This window comes from Pezoporus flaviventris, unplaced genomic scaffold (genome assembly GCF_033815535.1).
Source record: "Pezoporus flaviventris isolate CSIRO_AGI_PZ_B2104156 unplaced genomic scaffold, CSIRO_AGI_Pfla_v1 ptg000045l, whole genome shotgun sequence".
Lineage (NCBI taxonomy): Eukaryota > Metazoa > Chordata > Aves > Psittaciformes > Psittacidae > Pezoporus > Pezoporus flaviventris.
The window spans coordinates 26,777,694-26,795,103 of record NW_026892593.1 but is presented as its reverse complement, the minus strand read 5'-3'; positions in this window follow the sequence as shown (position 1 = coordinate 26,795,103).

Sequence of the window (17,410 nt, the reverse complement as noted above, 5' to 3'; positions counted from 1 at the left end):
TCTTGGGGGTTACTGCCTGTCATGGGGATCATCTTTCCTGGTTGCTGTTCCTGGCTTGACTCCTTTCTCCCCTCTGGTCTCCTTGCTGCCTGTTTTTTCCGAGAGTTTGTCACTCCTCATCTGTTCTTTTCATGATGATCTTCCTGGGTCAGGGTGGCTATTTTGCCCATTAGCCAGTATTGCTTCTGCCACCAAGTACATGCTTTCAGAACGGGACTGTTGGCTGTGGTGCGCTAACTGTATCATCTCCAGCCAAAAGGGTACCCTGGAGCGGGCATGCTGGTTTCTGCACAGTGCTAATGGGTGAGCACACATCTGGGAATGTAAGCATATTCTTAACCCAGAGTAGTTCCTAAGCAGTGCTGTGTATTTCTTGCCTGTAGCTCAGGGAGCAAACTGAGTTTTTCTTTCAGCTTTGTGTAGACTATTACAAAGATTTAATCTTACTTCTCCGTAGAGATAAAGGCTTTTTACTGGAGGTGTCCTTTCACGAAGAAAGCTTGGCTGATGAAGCCCATAAATTAAACCGTGATGATCTGAGCAATTCTACTTGCTGGAGGCAGGCAAGCTCAGCAAAGCTTTGGAGAACAGTGTGAGCAAATAATAAGTGCCAGGGCACCTGGTATGCAGTGAAGTGAGGAAATTGGTCTCTGCCCTGTTCCTATAGGTGCTGGGCAGTTGCTGAGGGAAAAGCGATCTTCAGTTAACTCCTCTTTCTGTGCCATGGACAGAAAATTCAACTTATGACCTCAAAAAGCCCAAACAAAGCTTTAGAGGGGTTACAGAATGCAATGGAGAGTGCACAGTATGTAAACTTGGTCGGGCTGGAAAAATTAACAGCTGCAAATGGCCCATTGGAACATGGTTTTGCAAAGTACCTTCTTCACTGGGCCATAAAAGCAATGGATAAAACTGAGCAAAACCAAGCAATGGTGGGATATTGCTTAAAAACTAGATGGGTGTCTTATTTTTACAGTAATCCTGTTTGCCTAACCTGATCTTTTTTTGGCCAGAAGGGTAGGGTGTAATTAATGAAAATTGATTTAACATGAATAATAAAGCATTAGCAGTGTGCTGTTGTAAGAAAAATGGAACCTCTAGAAAATTTGCTCTAGTTTTGGTGTGTTAGACCTGAAGGAGTCTCAAAAAGAATTAGAAGTTGCTTTGTTAATGTACATTTGTCAAATAGTACATGGGGAAGAACTCGTGTCCAAAAAAAGTTCTATATTTTTATAGTTTTTAGAGTCTAAGGTTGAATTAATACCTTTCTGCAAAATACATGTATTTTAAGGGCACCGCATCCTACAGTGTAAGTCTATAATAACTATTAGATACAAAAATCCAATTGCTTAGGAGTGAGAATTGTTGTAGAACAGACGCATTATCCTCTTAGAGTGGTATTTTGTCTCTGAAAATATGTAATCTTTAAGGAAGAGATTATATGGTGTGTTGGGCCTGCTGCCACTCTTCATTTTCATCTAAATTACAGCTCTCTGGGCATGCATTTTTGTCTTGGTATCAGCAAAGTGAGTGCCCATTACCATAAACAACACTGGAAAGCAGAGCGCTGAGACGGTTCTGTTGTGATATCTCCTGGCAAGGTTGCAAGTGTCAGAGGAGCAAACATAACTGTGTTTCTTAAACAGAACCATTTAGCAGTACTGTGCCTCACTGAAAACACTAGCTCACTGCTTTGAAACACTAAGCACAAAGGAAATATAGTAATATAATTTATAGCAAGAAGGATAAATACAGGCCTTCTGCCCTCCTCTAGAAAACCTCAAAAATCCTCCCCTAATTAGTTTTACTCCTACAAGCAAAAGTTTCAGAAGCTCCTCAAAGTTCACAAGGGATTTCCCTGTTGCTATTGATTTAATATGAGAGAGTTCAGATACTATAGCGATGGATGGCAGTCTAAAACACTGATAAATCAAATAATAGAGTTAAGCCTTTGAGTGTGTGATAGTCCATCTAGTCTTATCCATCATATATCACAAGCCATTACATTTCTCCCTGTTAATCTGTAATGAACCTAGTAATTTGACTAAAGCATAACTAGTCCAGCTAAATCCCCTTTCAGAGAAGTGTCCAGTCCTGGTTTAAAGACATGAAGAGGAAAATAATTCCCTTTGCCAGTTCATCATTCTCACAGTGATGAGTATGTGCCTCATGTCTCATTTGAATTTTTCTGGTATTACGTTCCAGCCATTGATTCTTCTAATGCCTCTCCCCACTCCTTAAAGAGCTGCTTCATATCCTGCGATTTCTCCTTATGGAGATACTTGGATGGCATAATCAAATCACTTCTCAGATTTGGGTAAGCCAGACAAATTCAGTTCATGAACTCTTTTCACCAAAACGTGTCATTTAAGTTTTGTGGCTCTTTCTCTACCTTCATCAATTTTCCAGTCCTGCTTAAAATAAGGGCACCGGGACGGTGTACAGGATTTCAGTGTAGTTAAGGACTTAGTAATTTTAATACGCAGGTAAAATTTTCCTAGTGATTTCTGTATTTATATATAAAATGCTCATGTTGGTTTACTTGCCGTTCCTGGGATAAGATCTACAGTCCTCAATGTAGGGGCATTCGTCTTTGTTAAAATGAGCTCAGCCTAGTGCCGTTTCACCACAGTAACGGAGATTCATCTGCAAAACTGTTGTTGCTGTTTATCATCTTGCCGGGTACTGTTGTATGCATGACTTTGTATTTACTTCCAAATTACTGATGAAAGCTTTTAATAACGTTACATCCTTTATAGCATTACTGAAATCAGCTCTTTGATAACACTTTTCTATCAGTGCTCAGTTGTTGAGAGTGCCCGTTTCATCTTGCAAAATGTTGATGTTTCTAGTTTTTTCTCTGCATTGTGTAGTTTGAACTTCATGGAACAAAAGAATGTATTCAGGAATAAATATCAGATTGGTTTGAAAAGCTTTCTTTTCCTGGAAAACATATGGATTACTTCTGATTGTAGTATTTTCTTTTAATTCTTTTCCAGTCAATTGTGTTGCAATGTTTGTAATATTTTATATATTGGAATAGTCTTGACTACAAGTATCTTAGTATTTTGAATAATGCTGAAGTTATTGAGGTTATAAGATTTCCTGGGAATGCTAAGATTTATTGGGACTATCAACAGCAGCATTCTTCAGGAAATTCTGTAATGATTTCCTCCTTTAAATTGTCTAGATCCACTGATTTGGAAACATTTATTCATGGTCAGTGTTTGTTTAACTTTCTTCTGGTTTGCTAATGGGCAAGAAAGTATTTCAACATCCTCATGTGACACAAATTAATTTCATTTCTGAATGCAAAAGACTTAATTGAATGCTCTTGCATGATCAACAACACTGTCATTAGTACTAGAATCTAGTTTTATTTCTTTTGTTCTTAATTTATTCCAGAAATTATGGCATTGTATTCTTAGTCCTTAATTCTGTCAGCTGCAGGGATTTTTTCTTTTATTCTCCCCATAATACTTCCCAATTTTGCAATCTGGACATTATGGTAATTCCTACATAATTTAGTAATTTTAATTTTTACCTTTTGTTATTTTTATCTTGCTGAAACTTCACTTGGCATCATCTTTGTGTCTCTCTGCAAGACGCTTCTCTGCCAGATGGAGTACTGGACAAAGCTGGCTTATCTGCAGTTGCTTTCTGCATCTTTTCACTTTCAGATCTGGTGCAACTTTCCCTGACTGTTCCAGAAGATAATGCTTTTGCTTCCAGTCTTTGACCTTGTGTGTTCACATGCAAGATATGAAGCAGGCTAATCAACTCATTATAGGAGATTTCCCCCAGAAAAATGAGCAGATTTCAAGTCTGCTACAGTCAGTGCTCAGGAGGAAGGGAGATGTGAATGGGGATGGGGGGTTGTTTTTCACGTGTTGCTTTTCAGGTCTGCTCATATCGGTAAACACAAAATACCATACTATCATCTTAATGTCTTGAAGATATGTTGAAGTCTGACACCTTGTCAAAAACAGGAGATACCCCAGCCCTTTATTTCCTTTGGGGTCATGCTACAAGGTTCAGAGAGGCTTTGATATGGTATTAAACAAAAGATGAATGCCCCCTACCCCTGTCATCTTAGTTTTGTGCAAAAAAAGTTGGCTGTGCATGTGTAGGTTGATCAGTACAAAGGCACAAGAAAAAGGAAGAACCCTTCCTCTCCCAGCATCTAATGTTTTAATATCCTGATTGAAGGCATGCCAGAGAAGAAGGTAGCTTATGAGACTTGAATGACTGATGTTGGCAAATGGTGCATCCACTTTTCATGGATGTAGAATACCTGGTACAATGAATAAGAAATAGTAGTCTTAGAGCTTAAGCAGCAGAGACTAAATGCAGGTTAGGAACAAGCAAAATAGCTCCTAGAACTTTCAAAAAAATCACGAAATCACATAAGGATTAAGAGTGGAAGGGACCTCTGGAGGTCATCTGGTGTGACCCTCCTGTGGAGGCTGGGCCACTGTGAGCTGGTTGCCCAGGGTTGTGTCCAGACAGCTTTTGAACATCTCCGAGATGGAGACTGCACAACCTCTCTGGGCAGCCTGTGCCAGCCCTCAGTCACCCTCACAGTAAAAGAGTTCCCTGATGTTCAGAGGGAACTTCCTTTCAGTTTATGCCCATTGCCTCTTGTTAAAGCTGTTGAAAACTCAACCCCCTTCAGAGAATGAACCTCATGCCCATTCTCTTCAGACTGCCACAAGAACAGGCAGTTCTTGCATCAGAGCAGAGTTTGTGTCTTACAGTTTTATTTTCTCCTTAAAGTTAACAGTTTAATTATGATATCTCAGCAAATTACAGATGATGAACTTTGGAGGAATGGAAGTGTTCCTCCCATGCAAACATCTCTCCTGCAGTGAAATGAAAAATCCTGATAATGGTGCAGTCGCAGGGTTCTTTACATCGGACCACCCTAGCTTTTGCCTGTGATGTCCTTGAACTGGCCTGTGGAAGATTACTTTTGACATGACAATTCTTTAAATTGCAACCTTGTATTGATATAGAAATATGTAATTATTCCTAATGTCTTATGTATATTTATATTGGATAACCTGTTCTGAGGTACCCTACAGTTATTTCTGGTTTTTCTATGTAAAATTTAGCTACCGTTCAATTCTTTTTTCTCCAGGAATACTGGCACTCATAACTTTTTAATGGAAGAAAATTTTTTTTTAGCTGTTATTTCTAAAATATGCCAGGTATTGCTTTTCATATATTCTTTGGTGCTACATAATAAAGAAGTCTATGCATAAGGAAACATTATAATTCCTTTACTGAAGGCCTATATTGCATTCATAGCATCCAACTTCTCTGAACTAATGATGGTAGACCACCATTTAGATGAAAGAAAAAGAGGGATTTACAGAATTCTGCAACATGATTCATCTCATTCTAAGGTAGGCATGCGGTGTAAATCAATAAAATTGTACTCTAAAAGTAGTCTCTTTTTCCGTACTGATAGAACCTGGGAAGTTAGGTCAGAAGCAAGTGTCACAGTGTGGACTCCTTTGAGGTGAATCCCAGTCAAAGCTGGATCCATTTAAGGTTGCTGTTCCAACTACCTGTGAACATGTCTGGGAAAGAAAGTTGTTTTTTCTGAGACATATTTCTTTGAAATTATTGCTTGAATAATTTAGTCGCTATGTGTTGATGCATAGTTAGTCTAAGAGAAATCACTAGGTAGTAAATGATACATGTTCTGTTTCCTGACTGAGCAGGAAAGCATCCTATGATAGGGTTTCTGATGCAAATATAAATACAGCTGTATTTTTTTCCCTAGCTAATATATCTTAAAAGTCCACTCTGTGTTACTCTTGTCAGTAACCTTTAAGGTGATTTAACAATGATCGCAAAAGTTCAGACTGAGCATTAGGAAAAGGCTCTTCATTGGGAGGGTGGTTGGTCACTGGAACCGGCTCCCCAGGGAAGTGGTCATAGCTCCAAGCCTGTCAGAGTTTGAGGGGCATCTGGACAGCACTCTTGGTCATATGGTTTCGTTTTAGATAGTCCTGTGTGGAGCAGGGATGTTTTACACCATCAGATCATCAAGGGGTAATGACACAATATTCCAAAGATGATTTTCCATATGGGGATAGCCTCATCTCGGTTTCTCTGTAAGCTGGTATGTTAAGGTCCTTTTGCCTGTGGTTGTCTTTGAGACTTCTCAGGCACTTTGCTGATTCTAGGGTGAGACTATCTGACACAAGCTTCCACTCATCTCTCAGCCTGAGGGCGTTACAGAAGGTGAGGAATTAAGTATCCTAAATACCCTGTGTGTCCATGATGTTCTTTCTTCTACCTCCTCCTTTTTTTCTGTGTAATCATCACAATTTCTGCCTTTTCATAGCAATCTCTAATGTCTTGTCCCTAAAACTAAAGCATCTTCATACTGTAGCGGGGCTACAGGATGGTCCAGGTAGTTGGAGTGGGTTTGCTCTTGTGGAAACAGTTTTATTCTCTTCCATGCTTCTGTAGTACGTTTGCTTAAAGGCTTCTGCTCTTGGGTCTAGAAATCCTGAACCATTCGGAAATCTGAATTCAGGGTCTGAGTGAAAAAGCTTAAAGGGACTCGTGCCTAATCTCTTGTATGCTGTATTTTTCTAGGATAAGGTTTCAGGATAAAATCTCATCCATAGTTGTATGAATACTATTCATCCTGAAGGATGGCCCTTCCGTGTTTCTTCCCACACCCCAGCAGAAGACATTACATGCACTGAATATTAAAAGTTCCTTGGTTAGGACTCCTTGCTCCTATAAAATGGGTTTTCATTGCTTCTGCCACGGAAAGGGCTTTGATTTTAGCAGGTTGTCTAAGGCCATCCTCCTGAATCACACATGGCAGTGAATCACACTTGCAGTGACACAGCAAAGGTGGAACCTGCTTGTGTAGTTCATGTTTATAACCTGGCACAGGCTTTGTACATAAGGATTTATAGCAGATTTGTAAAGCTGCTAGACAGAGTGTTGTTTGGGCACAGTCGTTCAGCTGGAATTTTTTAGACAGCAGGTTGGTCCAGTCTTGCTTTCCCCAGTTTTCTGAGCTTCATGAACTGCTGTTCCCAGCATGAACCTGCTTGTGAATAATTGATAGAGGATGAGAGGAACATTTCTTAGCAATAACTGTATAATCTTGATAGCTGTCCTGGGTTCAGCAGTAGCAGTCATGTTTCTCCTTCTTGGTAGCTGGTGCAGTGCAGTGTTTTGACTTTCAGCTCGGGAACAGAGCTGATAACACTGATGTTTTGGTTTGGCCAAGGACTTTGTGAGCCTCATGCTCTGCCAGGGAGGAGGGGAAGCCAGGAGGAAGCAGAGACAGGACACCTGACCCAAACTGACCAAAGAGGTATTCCATACCACAGCACGTCATGCCCAGGAGGTAACTGGGAGTTGGCCAGAAGGGCTGGGAGACTGCAGGGTTGGAGGAGGTATTGGGCAGAGTTTGGTCGGGCTGGGGGGGGTGAGTTATCAGTCAGCTGGTGGTGAGGTGTTGTATTCTCTTCCCTTGTTATTTCCTTTATCATTGTTATCATTGGTGGTAGCAGTAGTGATTTGTGTTATACCTTAGTTACTAAACTGTTCTTATCTCAACCTGTGGGAGTTGCATTCTTTTTGGTTCTCCTCTCTGTCCCTCTGGGAGTAGGGGGAGGGAAAGAAGGGGGGAAGTGAGTGAACGAGCTGTCTGACTGGGTTTAAACCACGACAATAGCGCACCGTGTAAATACTTTCAGCATCTGCCCACTGCCGGCTCTGACCAGCGATGTTTGTTTGGGCCAGCAGTGGTAGGTTCTCCCACCAGTTTATGCCACGTGGGGGAGAATTATGCCATGTGCAGGGAGAATTAAAGGTTTCTGAGTTTAAGCATGACTGTACTCTTGGCACAGTGTGGATGTGAATCTAAACAACAAATAGGCTGTGAAGAGCATCTGTTTAGGGCTAAACTATCTTCATTTTCTATCACTTAAAGGACTCTACTGAAGGAGACGGAAATGCTGGTGAGGTTGCTGTATGTGAAGGAAAGGCACTTTTTGATAAGAGGTTACACTGTACCACAGGCTGCTTTTGTTCTGGTCATTTTTCTTCTTGTCACACATTCATTTTGCAGCTGAAATCTGGAACTTAGTCTGACACCAGTGTGGGCCTAAAAAAAGAGGATATCTTGAAAAAGCAAGACTCCTTAAAACTTGTTGTGGTTTAACCCAGGACAAAACTGAACAAGCAGATGTCTTTTGGGTTTTGCATGGCAAGGTTGTGGTTGCAGGGCAGGGAGCTACAGGGGTGGCTTCTGTGAGAAGCTTCTAGAAGCTCCCCTTTATCCAATAGAGCCAATGCAGCCGGCTCCAAGATGGACTTGCTCACAGTGAAAGCCAAGCCCGTCAGTGACAGTCATGGCACCTCTGAGATAACATACTTAAGAAGGAAAAAAAGATACTGCACAGGAGCAGTTGTAGCAGGAGAGAGAAGTGAGAACCTGTGAGAGAGCCAGCCCTGCAAACACCCAGGTCAGTGCAGAAGGAGGGCAGGAGGTGCTCCAGGCACCAGAGCAGAGATTCCCCTGGAGCCTGCGTCGCAGCCCATGGTGAGGCAGCTCTGCCCCTGCAGCACATGGAGGTCCATGGTGGAGCAGATCTCCACCTGCAGCCCATGGAGGACCACACACTGGAGTAAGGGGATGACAGAAGGAGGCTGTGATTCCGTGGGAGATCCAAGCTCGAGCAGGCTCATGGCAGGACCCATATGAGGGACCCACACTGGAGCAGGGTAAGAGTGTGAGGAGTCCTCCCCTGAGGAGGAAGGAGCAACTGACCACAGCCCCCATTCCCTGTCCCCCTGAACTGCTGGTGGGGAGAAGGATGAAAAATCAGAAGTAAAGTTGATTCTGGGAAGAAGGAAGGGGTGGGAGAAAGATGTTTTTAAAATTTGGCTTTATTTCTCCTTCCCTTACTCTGATTCAATTGGTAATAAACTGATTTCACCAAGCAGAGCTTGGTTTTGCCCATGATGGTTATTGCTGAGTGATCTCTCCCCGTCTTCATCTTGGCCCACCAGCCTTTTATTACATTTTCTCTCCCCTGTCGAGTAGAGAAGGGCAGTGATAGAGCAGCTTTGGTGGGCACCTGGTGCAGGGTCAACCCGCCATGCTATGTTACAGGATAACAAGGTCTAGTTGCGGTAGCGCTCCCTCACTGTTTCCAGTCCTGAGTTTTATAAGGGGATTGTGGAAGTAGTTTATTGCTCGATTAAAGGTTGTTTTTCCTTTGGCGCTGTCAGGTGTTTTTTTTCTCCCCAGGGCTGACACCAGTGAGTGCAGAGGGTCCCCAGCTTGTAGCAACTTCAGGAGGAGGCAGTGATGCCCACCAGACTGCAGCCCCATGGTCCTATTTATCTGGTCCATCATACGCTTGAAGACATCCTTGTGGGATCTCGCATCACAAAGCTTTATTCTGAGCTGTTCCCTTTTCATCTGGAGATTACAATAAAACACTCAGTTTTAAGTGCAAGGTTTTTCTTTTCTCAGGGAGAAGTAGCATTTATACTTGTAACTAACCGTTGCAGTTGCTGGCAATGCCAATTTGGATCTCTTTCTGTTCTCTTGTGTACCAAACTGGCTTATTTTGTATTGGTACCTTGCTGCTTTGAATAGCAGGGTTTATTTACTTTGCATTTCTCAATAATGGAGTAGCCAAAAGTCACCTTTAGTACTTTCCTTAGAAGTAACTAATCTTTTGATACCCTAGGGCTTTGGATCAATGCTTTAAAATCAATATTTTCTATATAATGTTATTGTTTATCTTTACCCTGCACTCTGCAGACTGAAAATCAATGGGGTACATTTGTGAATTGTACAGAACATGGGAGAGTCAAAGAATTAGATGTTGTGCTCTTTTGGGAAATGCGTGGAATTAAGGAAATTAAGTGGCATGCCTCTCGTAAAGCCCCTGGTGACTCCTTCAGTTTTCATGCAGTTTTGTTCTTAAATGTCTCTTGGGCACTAGTTGTTTTTTGGGAGGTGGTGAAATCTTGAACAGGAATTAAATACGGACTGTTTGGCAACCTTTAACAATGTAATGGGTTCTGCAGGCAGGAAGAGCTCACAAACTGTTCTGCATTCCTTTCACATTTGGTCTTAATTTTAAGACACCATTACTACTACAGTCACCGAGGAGCCCTAGATTCAGTAAAACCCCAAGGGAAAGAGAACACAGCAGTGCAACTTCAGCAGCATCTGATGTGTGTTTATCTCAGGCTTCTTGTATTGCCTTCTAAATTTGTTTTATTAAGTGTACTGCTACAAGTTGTGTTCTTTGAACTCCTTTTTCATCTGTATTTTTAAGAGAGCTTAGTTGGTCCAAGACTGAGTTTTCTATGGAAACATGTATTAATTTTACATAATATTAGGTTCTGTTATGTCATGAAATTAACACATTCTTGTGGTTTGGAATAAAACAGAAGGAGCATGAGTGTATTTTTGATGCCCAAAGACTTCATTTTGCTAAAGAAGGTTTTCACAGTGAGTTTTTTTTCCCATAAAGCATTTGGTAAAGCGGAGCACGGTTCCAACTGGTCAGTGACTCCAAGAAAACAAAGACAAACCAAGAAAAATGACAACAGTGGCAATTCAACAGCAATGAGAAATAAAAGGTTTCTAGCCCTCTCTAGCTACAGATTGAACCGAATGATAATACTTTGATTTGGTTACCTGAACAAAAGAGAATAAAGTTTGAATCCAAATGTTTTCATCCCAGACTGATGTGAACAATCACAATGCTGCGTTTCCTGGGGAAGGAGAATGGCTTTTCCTGTATTCCCTCTGGGACTTAATGAGCCTGTGAAGAGGGAGGGACAGAAGGGTGCTGAAATGTTCTCCTTCCTTTGCATGTTGGAGTCTCAGTTTTAGGGTGAAATCTGCTGCTTTTGGTGCTTTTCTTTTTTTCTACTTATCTTTGCTACAACCACCGACAGCTGAACTGTTAAAGTAAAATCCAGTGGTCAGGTCTTCCCTTGACTGCTTGTCTTAGTCTGCTGTTCCTTTTAATCTCTCTGGATTTAACTACATGTTCCCTTGTCCCCTCTGACCGACTCGAGGTACTGCTGACTGAGCCACCTCCACAATGGGCTGCTCCTTTTGGGAGTTTGGGAGGTCCCTCCCCTGCCAGCATCTTCTGTACTCTCAGCCTGCCTGACCCCTTCACCTGTGGCTTCCCCAGTGCGGTCTGTGTGTGGCTGCAGCCCCAGCATGACCCCCAGAACTGCTGCCCTGTCCCATGGGCCATCACCTCTGCTCTTCATTTGTTTCAGCCTCTCCCTGTGCATTGTCATCAACCTCGCCAGTTCTTCATGGCAAAAGACAGCGTTTTTTACTGCTTTATACAATCTCAGAGGCTAGGCTGACTCAATTCTGAGTAAAGCCAACCATCACGTAAATAGTATCTTGACACAGCAGCAGCCCACAAAGGAAATGGAAATGGCACAAAAGCTGCTCCATCCAAATTAGGATGGTGATCTCAGCTTCATCATGTGAAGGGTTCCCTCCAATCTGTGCCTACCTTCCCATTCTAGTGTCTTATCAAGATGCTTTTGTAAACTGGACCGAGCTGTGGGTTATAGATCACTTTGGGCTATTATTAGAGCTGCCTGACTTGCTGATGATTGATATAAGTTATGCGAGGAACTCTAATTTCATATTTACAGAGGCCTGTAGAAGGCCTCAGACAGTGACAAAGTACAACTTTTTCCTCTGGGAGTAGGAGTCTGAAATGCCTCATGTTTCTTCTGGCTGGTCAATGCAATAAACTACCCTTGCCCATCAAGGGTGTGATTTAGTGCTCAGTGAAAACAATCAAAACATTTCTACTGCTCTTGAGAGTAGGGAAAGGTTGAATCAGCCTTTCTCATAAGATCACTGAAACCACTCTAAGTGAGCTGCAGGGCTGAAGTGACCAGAGCATTGCCTGCCTTTTCCACCAGGTCACAGGAAGGTGAAAGAAGCAGAACAGTTGCTATGAAACTTGTATATGAGTGTATATTGGCTTCTATATACAGTATATATATTGTATATTGGCTTCTATATTAAAGCTCCATGGTTCTAAGCAGGTGTGGGCTGAAAATAGGCAACACATCTGGCTGCCTGCTACTGGCAGCTGGGATTCATGTTGCAGCTCTGAGAAGGAGAGGGATGGAAATTCCCCTTGCCACAAAATCAAGTACAAGGCAGGCCGTTTGCAGTGGATTTCTGCAGCTTTTCACAGGCAGTTTAATTTTCTTAATCCTAACAGCAGAATAGTAATAGTTAAGCAAATTGTCTAGTTGTAGGCTGTCCTTTCAGGGAGGTTCTGGCTGTGCCCTTAGAGTAACGCTTTCTGCTCTGCCAGGTGATGAAGTCAGGCAAGTGTGGAGCTGGATGATGCCAGGCATGCTGGACATCACTCCAGGTGTATTTTACATTGGCTTCTTGGACAGGGTGGGTCAACAAACGGTGTTCCATGATTGGGTCAGCAGTTCTGGTTCTGGAGCTTTCCTCACTCAATTGCTGGGTTACTGGTTGCTCAGAGCTAATACTCTAGATGCATGTCTGAGTAGCCTGTGTGTTTATGACTTATCTCTGCATTCAGCTGCTAAGAAAGGACCTATGACTTCTGGTCTCACTGTTTCTTAATCACTCTCAAAGTGTAACACTTTCTGGGCTCATTTTTTGAAAGTGTGCCCTGCCTGGACCAACCACAACCTCTGAGTACCACTGCTGTGCTGTTGATCTTCCAGTCTGAAGGTCCTCAGCTGCTGCCTACGAATAAGAGCCATGCGAAGTTCATTGCTAGGGCTAAGAAGTTCCTAACTGTGCATTAATAATGAGTCTTCCCCCTACTTCAGGAATTAAAATTTAACCTCTGCTGAGTATTTTTATTCTGCTCTCATGAGACCTCACTTGGAGCACTGTGTGCAGTTCTGGTGTCCTCAACATAAAAAGGACATGGAGCTGTTGGAGCAAGTCCGGAGAAGGGCCACGAGGATGATGAGGGGACTGGAGCACCTCCTGTATGAAGACAGGCTGAGAAAGTTGGGCTGTTCAGCCTGGAGAAGAGAAGGCTGCGTGGAGACCTCATAGCAGCCTTCCAGTATCTGAAGGGGGCCTATAGGGATGCTGGAGAGGGACTCTTCATTAGGGACGGTAGTGACAGGACAAGGGGTAACGGGTTTAAACTTGAACAGGGGAAGTTTAGATTGGATATAAGGAGGAAATTCTTTACTGTAAGGGTGGTGAGGCACTGGAACGGGTTGCCTAAGGAAGCTGTGAATGCTCCATCCCTGGCAGTGTTTCAAGGCCAGGTTGGACAGAGCCTTGGGTGAGATGGTTTAGTGTGAGGTGTCCCTGCCCATGGCAGGGGGGTTGGAACTGGATGATCTTAAGGTCCTTTCCAAATCTAATGATTCTATGATTCTGTAGTTCATAGGACAGAAATCAATCACTTTCCATCACTCTTGCACTTAACAGTGGCTCATATTGGATGTGCTGGATGGCAGGTTTCCCTCAGGCTTGCTGGGTGTTTCTGGAGTCACTGGCATCTCATCTCTTAACACTTGCATCTTCTGCAGAGTGTGACAGGTGTGCCCAAACCTGATCTACTTTTTGAAATCCCCACAAAGAACTTAAACTTTCCCAAATAAAAGCCCCCCAAAAGCCTCATCTTCATATGGCTACCAGTTCCTTATAAATGGTAGGAAATTGCACAAAGATGCTGACAGCGGCCCCTGAGCATAACTGTTTTCCTTTTTCATGAGGTATAGGCATACTAACACTTCTGGGCATTTTCTTGCAATAGTGCTTTAGCCTGAGCTAGCAAGTCTGCCAAACAGAATGTCAGTATAGTAGCATGTATATATAGGCAATCAAATTCTGTGCTTTTAAAAATCACAGCCATGCCTATCTCTATAATGAAACAATGCTTCTTACTTTGTTTCATTCCTATAGCTTTTAATGGCTAACTCCGAACCCTAACTCTTCATGTCATCAATTTTAGCCTGTGTCCATCTCGAGCTCATGGTCATGCAATTTTAGATGATGGTGGCTTTCCTTGTGTCCTGACTATTTGGAAAGCTTAAGTTAGGGTTGGGTTTTTTCGCCTTTTTTGCTCTGAAACATTTGCAGGGCTGTACAGCAGATGGTGCTCTGCTTCCCTTTCTGCTCACACAGACTACTGTCGTTAGCTAAACTCTTCAAAGCAAGACCTGGGATTATTAATAATCCCTTTTGCACTGGCTGAGCAATTGAAGTTACACTCTTTCAGAGGTGGTTTCTTTAGCCATGCACTGATTTTGTTGTAATGCGCAAGAAAGTATAAATTCTGTTTGTGCAGATTAATTTATAACACTAATCTGTCCTCCCTGTGTAGTTAGAGCAGAACACAGGCTTATTAAAGGGGTTCTTTTCCTGTGTGCCAAACCAGTATTTGTTTCAAAAGGGTAACTCATTACTAAAGTCAATGAATTGCAAAAGAGATTGCAGGTTGAGTTTAAGCAATGGTCTCAGTGAGACTACCAGAACCTCTAAATCAAGAAAACAGTTTCACAGCTTAATTAACTGAAATGTTTATCAGCTACCTGAAGTTTGGTGAAAACAAAAAGCATTCTCCCTTTTTACGCTGAATACTTGAATTCCTGCTTTAGCTCACTCAGCAGACTAAGCGCTGTCTTCTGACACTTAGCACAGTTAGTCCAGGCTTTCAGGGGCTTGTTTCACAAGTGATAGTTCTTAGACACCTAGAAGTGGTGTTGAAAATGTCAAATCCTTTTCAAGGATTTGGTGAGAAACAGTGCTGTAAGCTTTGAAATACTGTGGACTATACTAATACCATGGTAATCTTCAATGGTATTAACAGCTTAAAAGGACAAGCCTATATAAACTGGTTTAAAACCAATCAGGTAGAACTTCACTAATTCAAACTAGTAACTCTGTGGGCTGTATTGTGGATTATCAGATGTTGCAAATTAGGAAGTAAAAACATGATGCAAAGCTCATGGAAATCAAAGTAAAGACTTCCACTGATGTTACTGTACTTGCATTATCCCCTTACATGGATTTCCATAACAAAGATGGCAAAGATAGTGAAGCACAATAGATAACTTACTTATTTTGATAATTTTACTTTATTTGCTGTCATTTATGATACTACCTATTTCAGTCTGTGGCATTGTACTTGATAAAAATATACTGCTATTTCTGTGATAGTAGACCTAAGAACAATCAGCCATTGGTCATTGATCAGCCCATGGTAAATGCTGTACAAACACAAACTGAAAGGACAGTCCCTGACCTTAGTGCTCAGCATTCTGCCAGTGTGAGTTTGTCTTTTGCACAGTCTGTTGACTATAAATTTTTCTCCGACGTTCTGTGAGTCTATGTATAGTATTTCAGATAGGCATGTCCACATTCGTCCTTCAAACTGGGAAAAACCTACTAAATCAATTAATTGTTTTCTTCATTCAGAATCATGGTGTCAGTCTACCTATGAAAAGGTAATCTAGCATTCTGTTTCTGTGAGTTGATATCTACTCTTTAGCAGAATTTATATATATCTTTTAAATAGCTCCAAAATTACTATTTCACATACAGATTTCCCATACTATTTCCCATATGATTTCTAAAAATAAATGAATGCTTTTTGTTCTTTTATGGAGGAGGGAAAGGTGTTATGAAGATCATCACCAGGAAGGTGATAAATGGCATGGGGTTTGAAACTGGGACTAAAGGGGCCTGGGGTCTCCCTGCTGCTTCGATGAAACCAGCTGAAATACAGTAAAGGTTACATATTGCATATATGAGCTGTACCACTGCCCTCAAAGAAAATGCTAAATGGATGGATTGCCTCTGTCATCCAGAAAAGAAATTTTGTGGACACAGAGAAAAGAAATCTGACTCCCTTTGGGGCCCCACTGAATTCAGTGACAATGTGTTTTAATGCAGTGCAAAGTGCTGATAACTCTATTCCACCTTCGTCAGTTGATATGATGAAAATTAACTTTCAACATTCACATCTGATCAAATCACAAGCTAGAATTATGTGTAAGCATGAAAATGATGACACCTTATTCTATAAATATACACTTGGTAGGAACTTTCAAATTATGTTAATAGAGTTCACACAGTATTAGTCAAATCCCTGTCATTAAGAAATGGTATTTCATAAGAAAGCTGATAATAGGATACAAAGATCCTAATATGATTAGATGATGACTTGTTAATAGGAATTTTTTTTTGTCATAACCAGTGGGTTTTGGTTTACTCTAACAAAGATGATCTCTCTGATGGGAGATGGTAATATAATGAAAATCTGAGAATGGTGTAAAAAAATGAAACTGAAGATTCACCAGTACAATCAGTTATTTTTTAGATCCAGGATGATTAAATTGTAAAGACGTTGGAGAAAATAAAGCAATTCTGAAGCAGAGCCAATACTACTGTGCATCACCTATCTGCTAAAGCCCCACTCCTACACTTTGCTCTTGTGGGCATACGATGTCTCTCAAAGCATGGCTAAAATCAGAACAGGGCTTTAGATGGGAAGATTTCTGCCCCCGGCGCAAGAGCTGTGACAGGCCGTCCAACCACACTTCAGGCAATGCTGAAGTTCTCAGAGACTTAACTGGAGGGAGTTTTACAATTGATGAGGAAAATATTGAACACTTAAGACTTTTCTTCTGGGGTTTGGAAGACCATTTTTCACTAAGTCCAATCATGCAAGCTGAGCACTCAGCATGCCCTTCTCATCAACATTTTCACTTCCAGCTTTTTAAGAATAGCTCAAAATTTCTGGGTCTTTCCAAAATTTGTTTTGGGTGTACCAAATCAAGTGAATATTGAAAGGCCAGGTTTTGTTAGCAATTTTCATGTATATTTGTGCACTGGTAGCATAACATCATGTTTCTGAGAGCAAAAGAAATATATGTTCAGATTGCCATCAGAACACTTGCCAGCCTCTTCTGTGTCCCATTGCAGCATCAACTAGGACTCAAGCTATGGCTTATGAGCAGACTTTCTCTTTACACACTGCACACAGAGATAATGTTGATACACCAGTCTTCATCAATGAAAGTTAGCTGCACTAAGGACACTCCTTCCATTATTTGGCTTTAATATAGGAGAATGAATATCGTCTAAATGATTTGGGCTCCTGAGTAAAGACCTATATGATTTTTAAAACACTGAACGTCAAAGCTGTGATTAAAAAGTAAAAATGCTGACATGGATACTACTTTAATAGGGTATGTCCCAGTGGGAACTCACTGCCACCGTCAGCTTTTTATGGGTTTTGTATTGCTAATATGATACGAAATGCACCACTAGGAATACTGTTGCATATCAGACTCTCTTATTCATAAATTATTACTATATTACCCTTTAAATGTC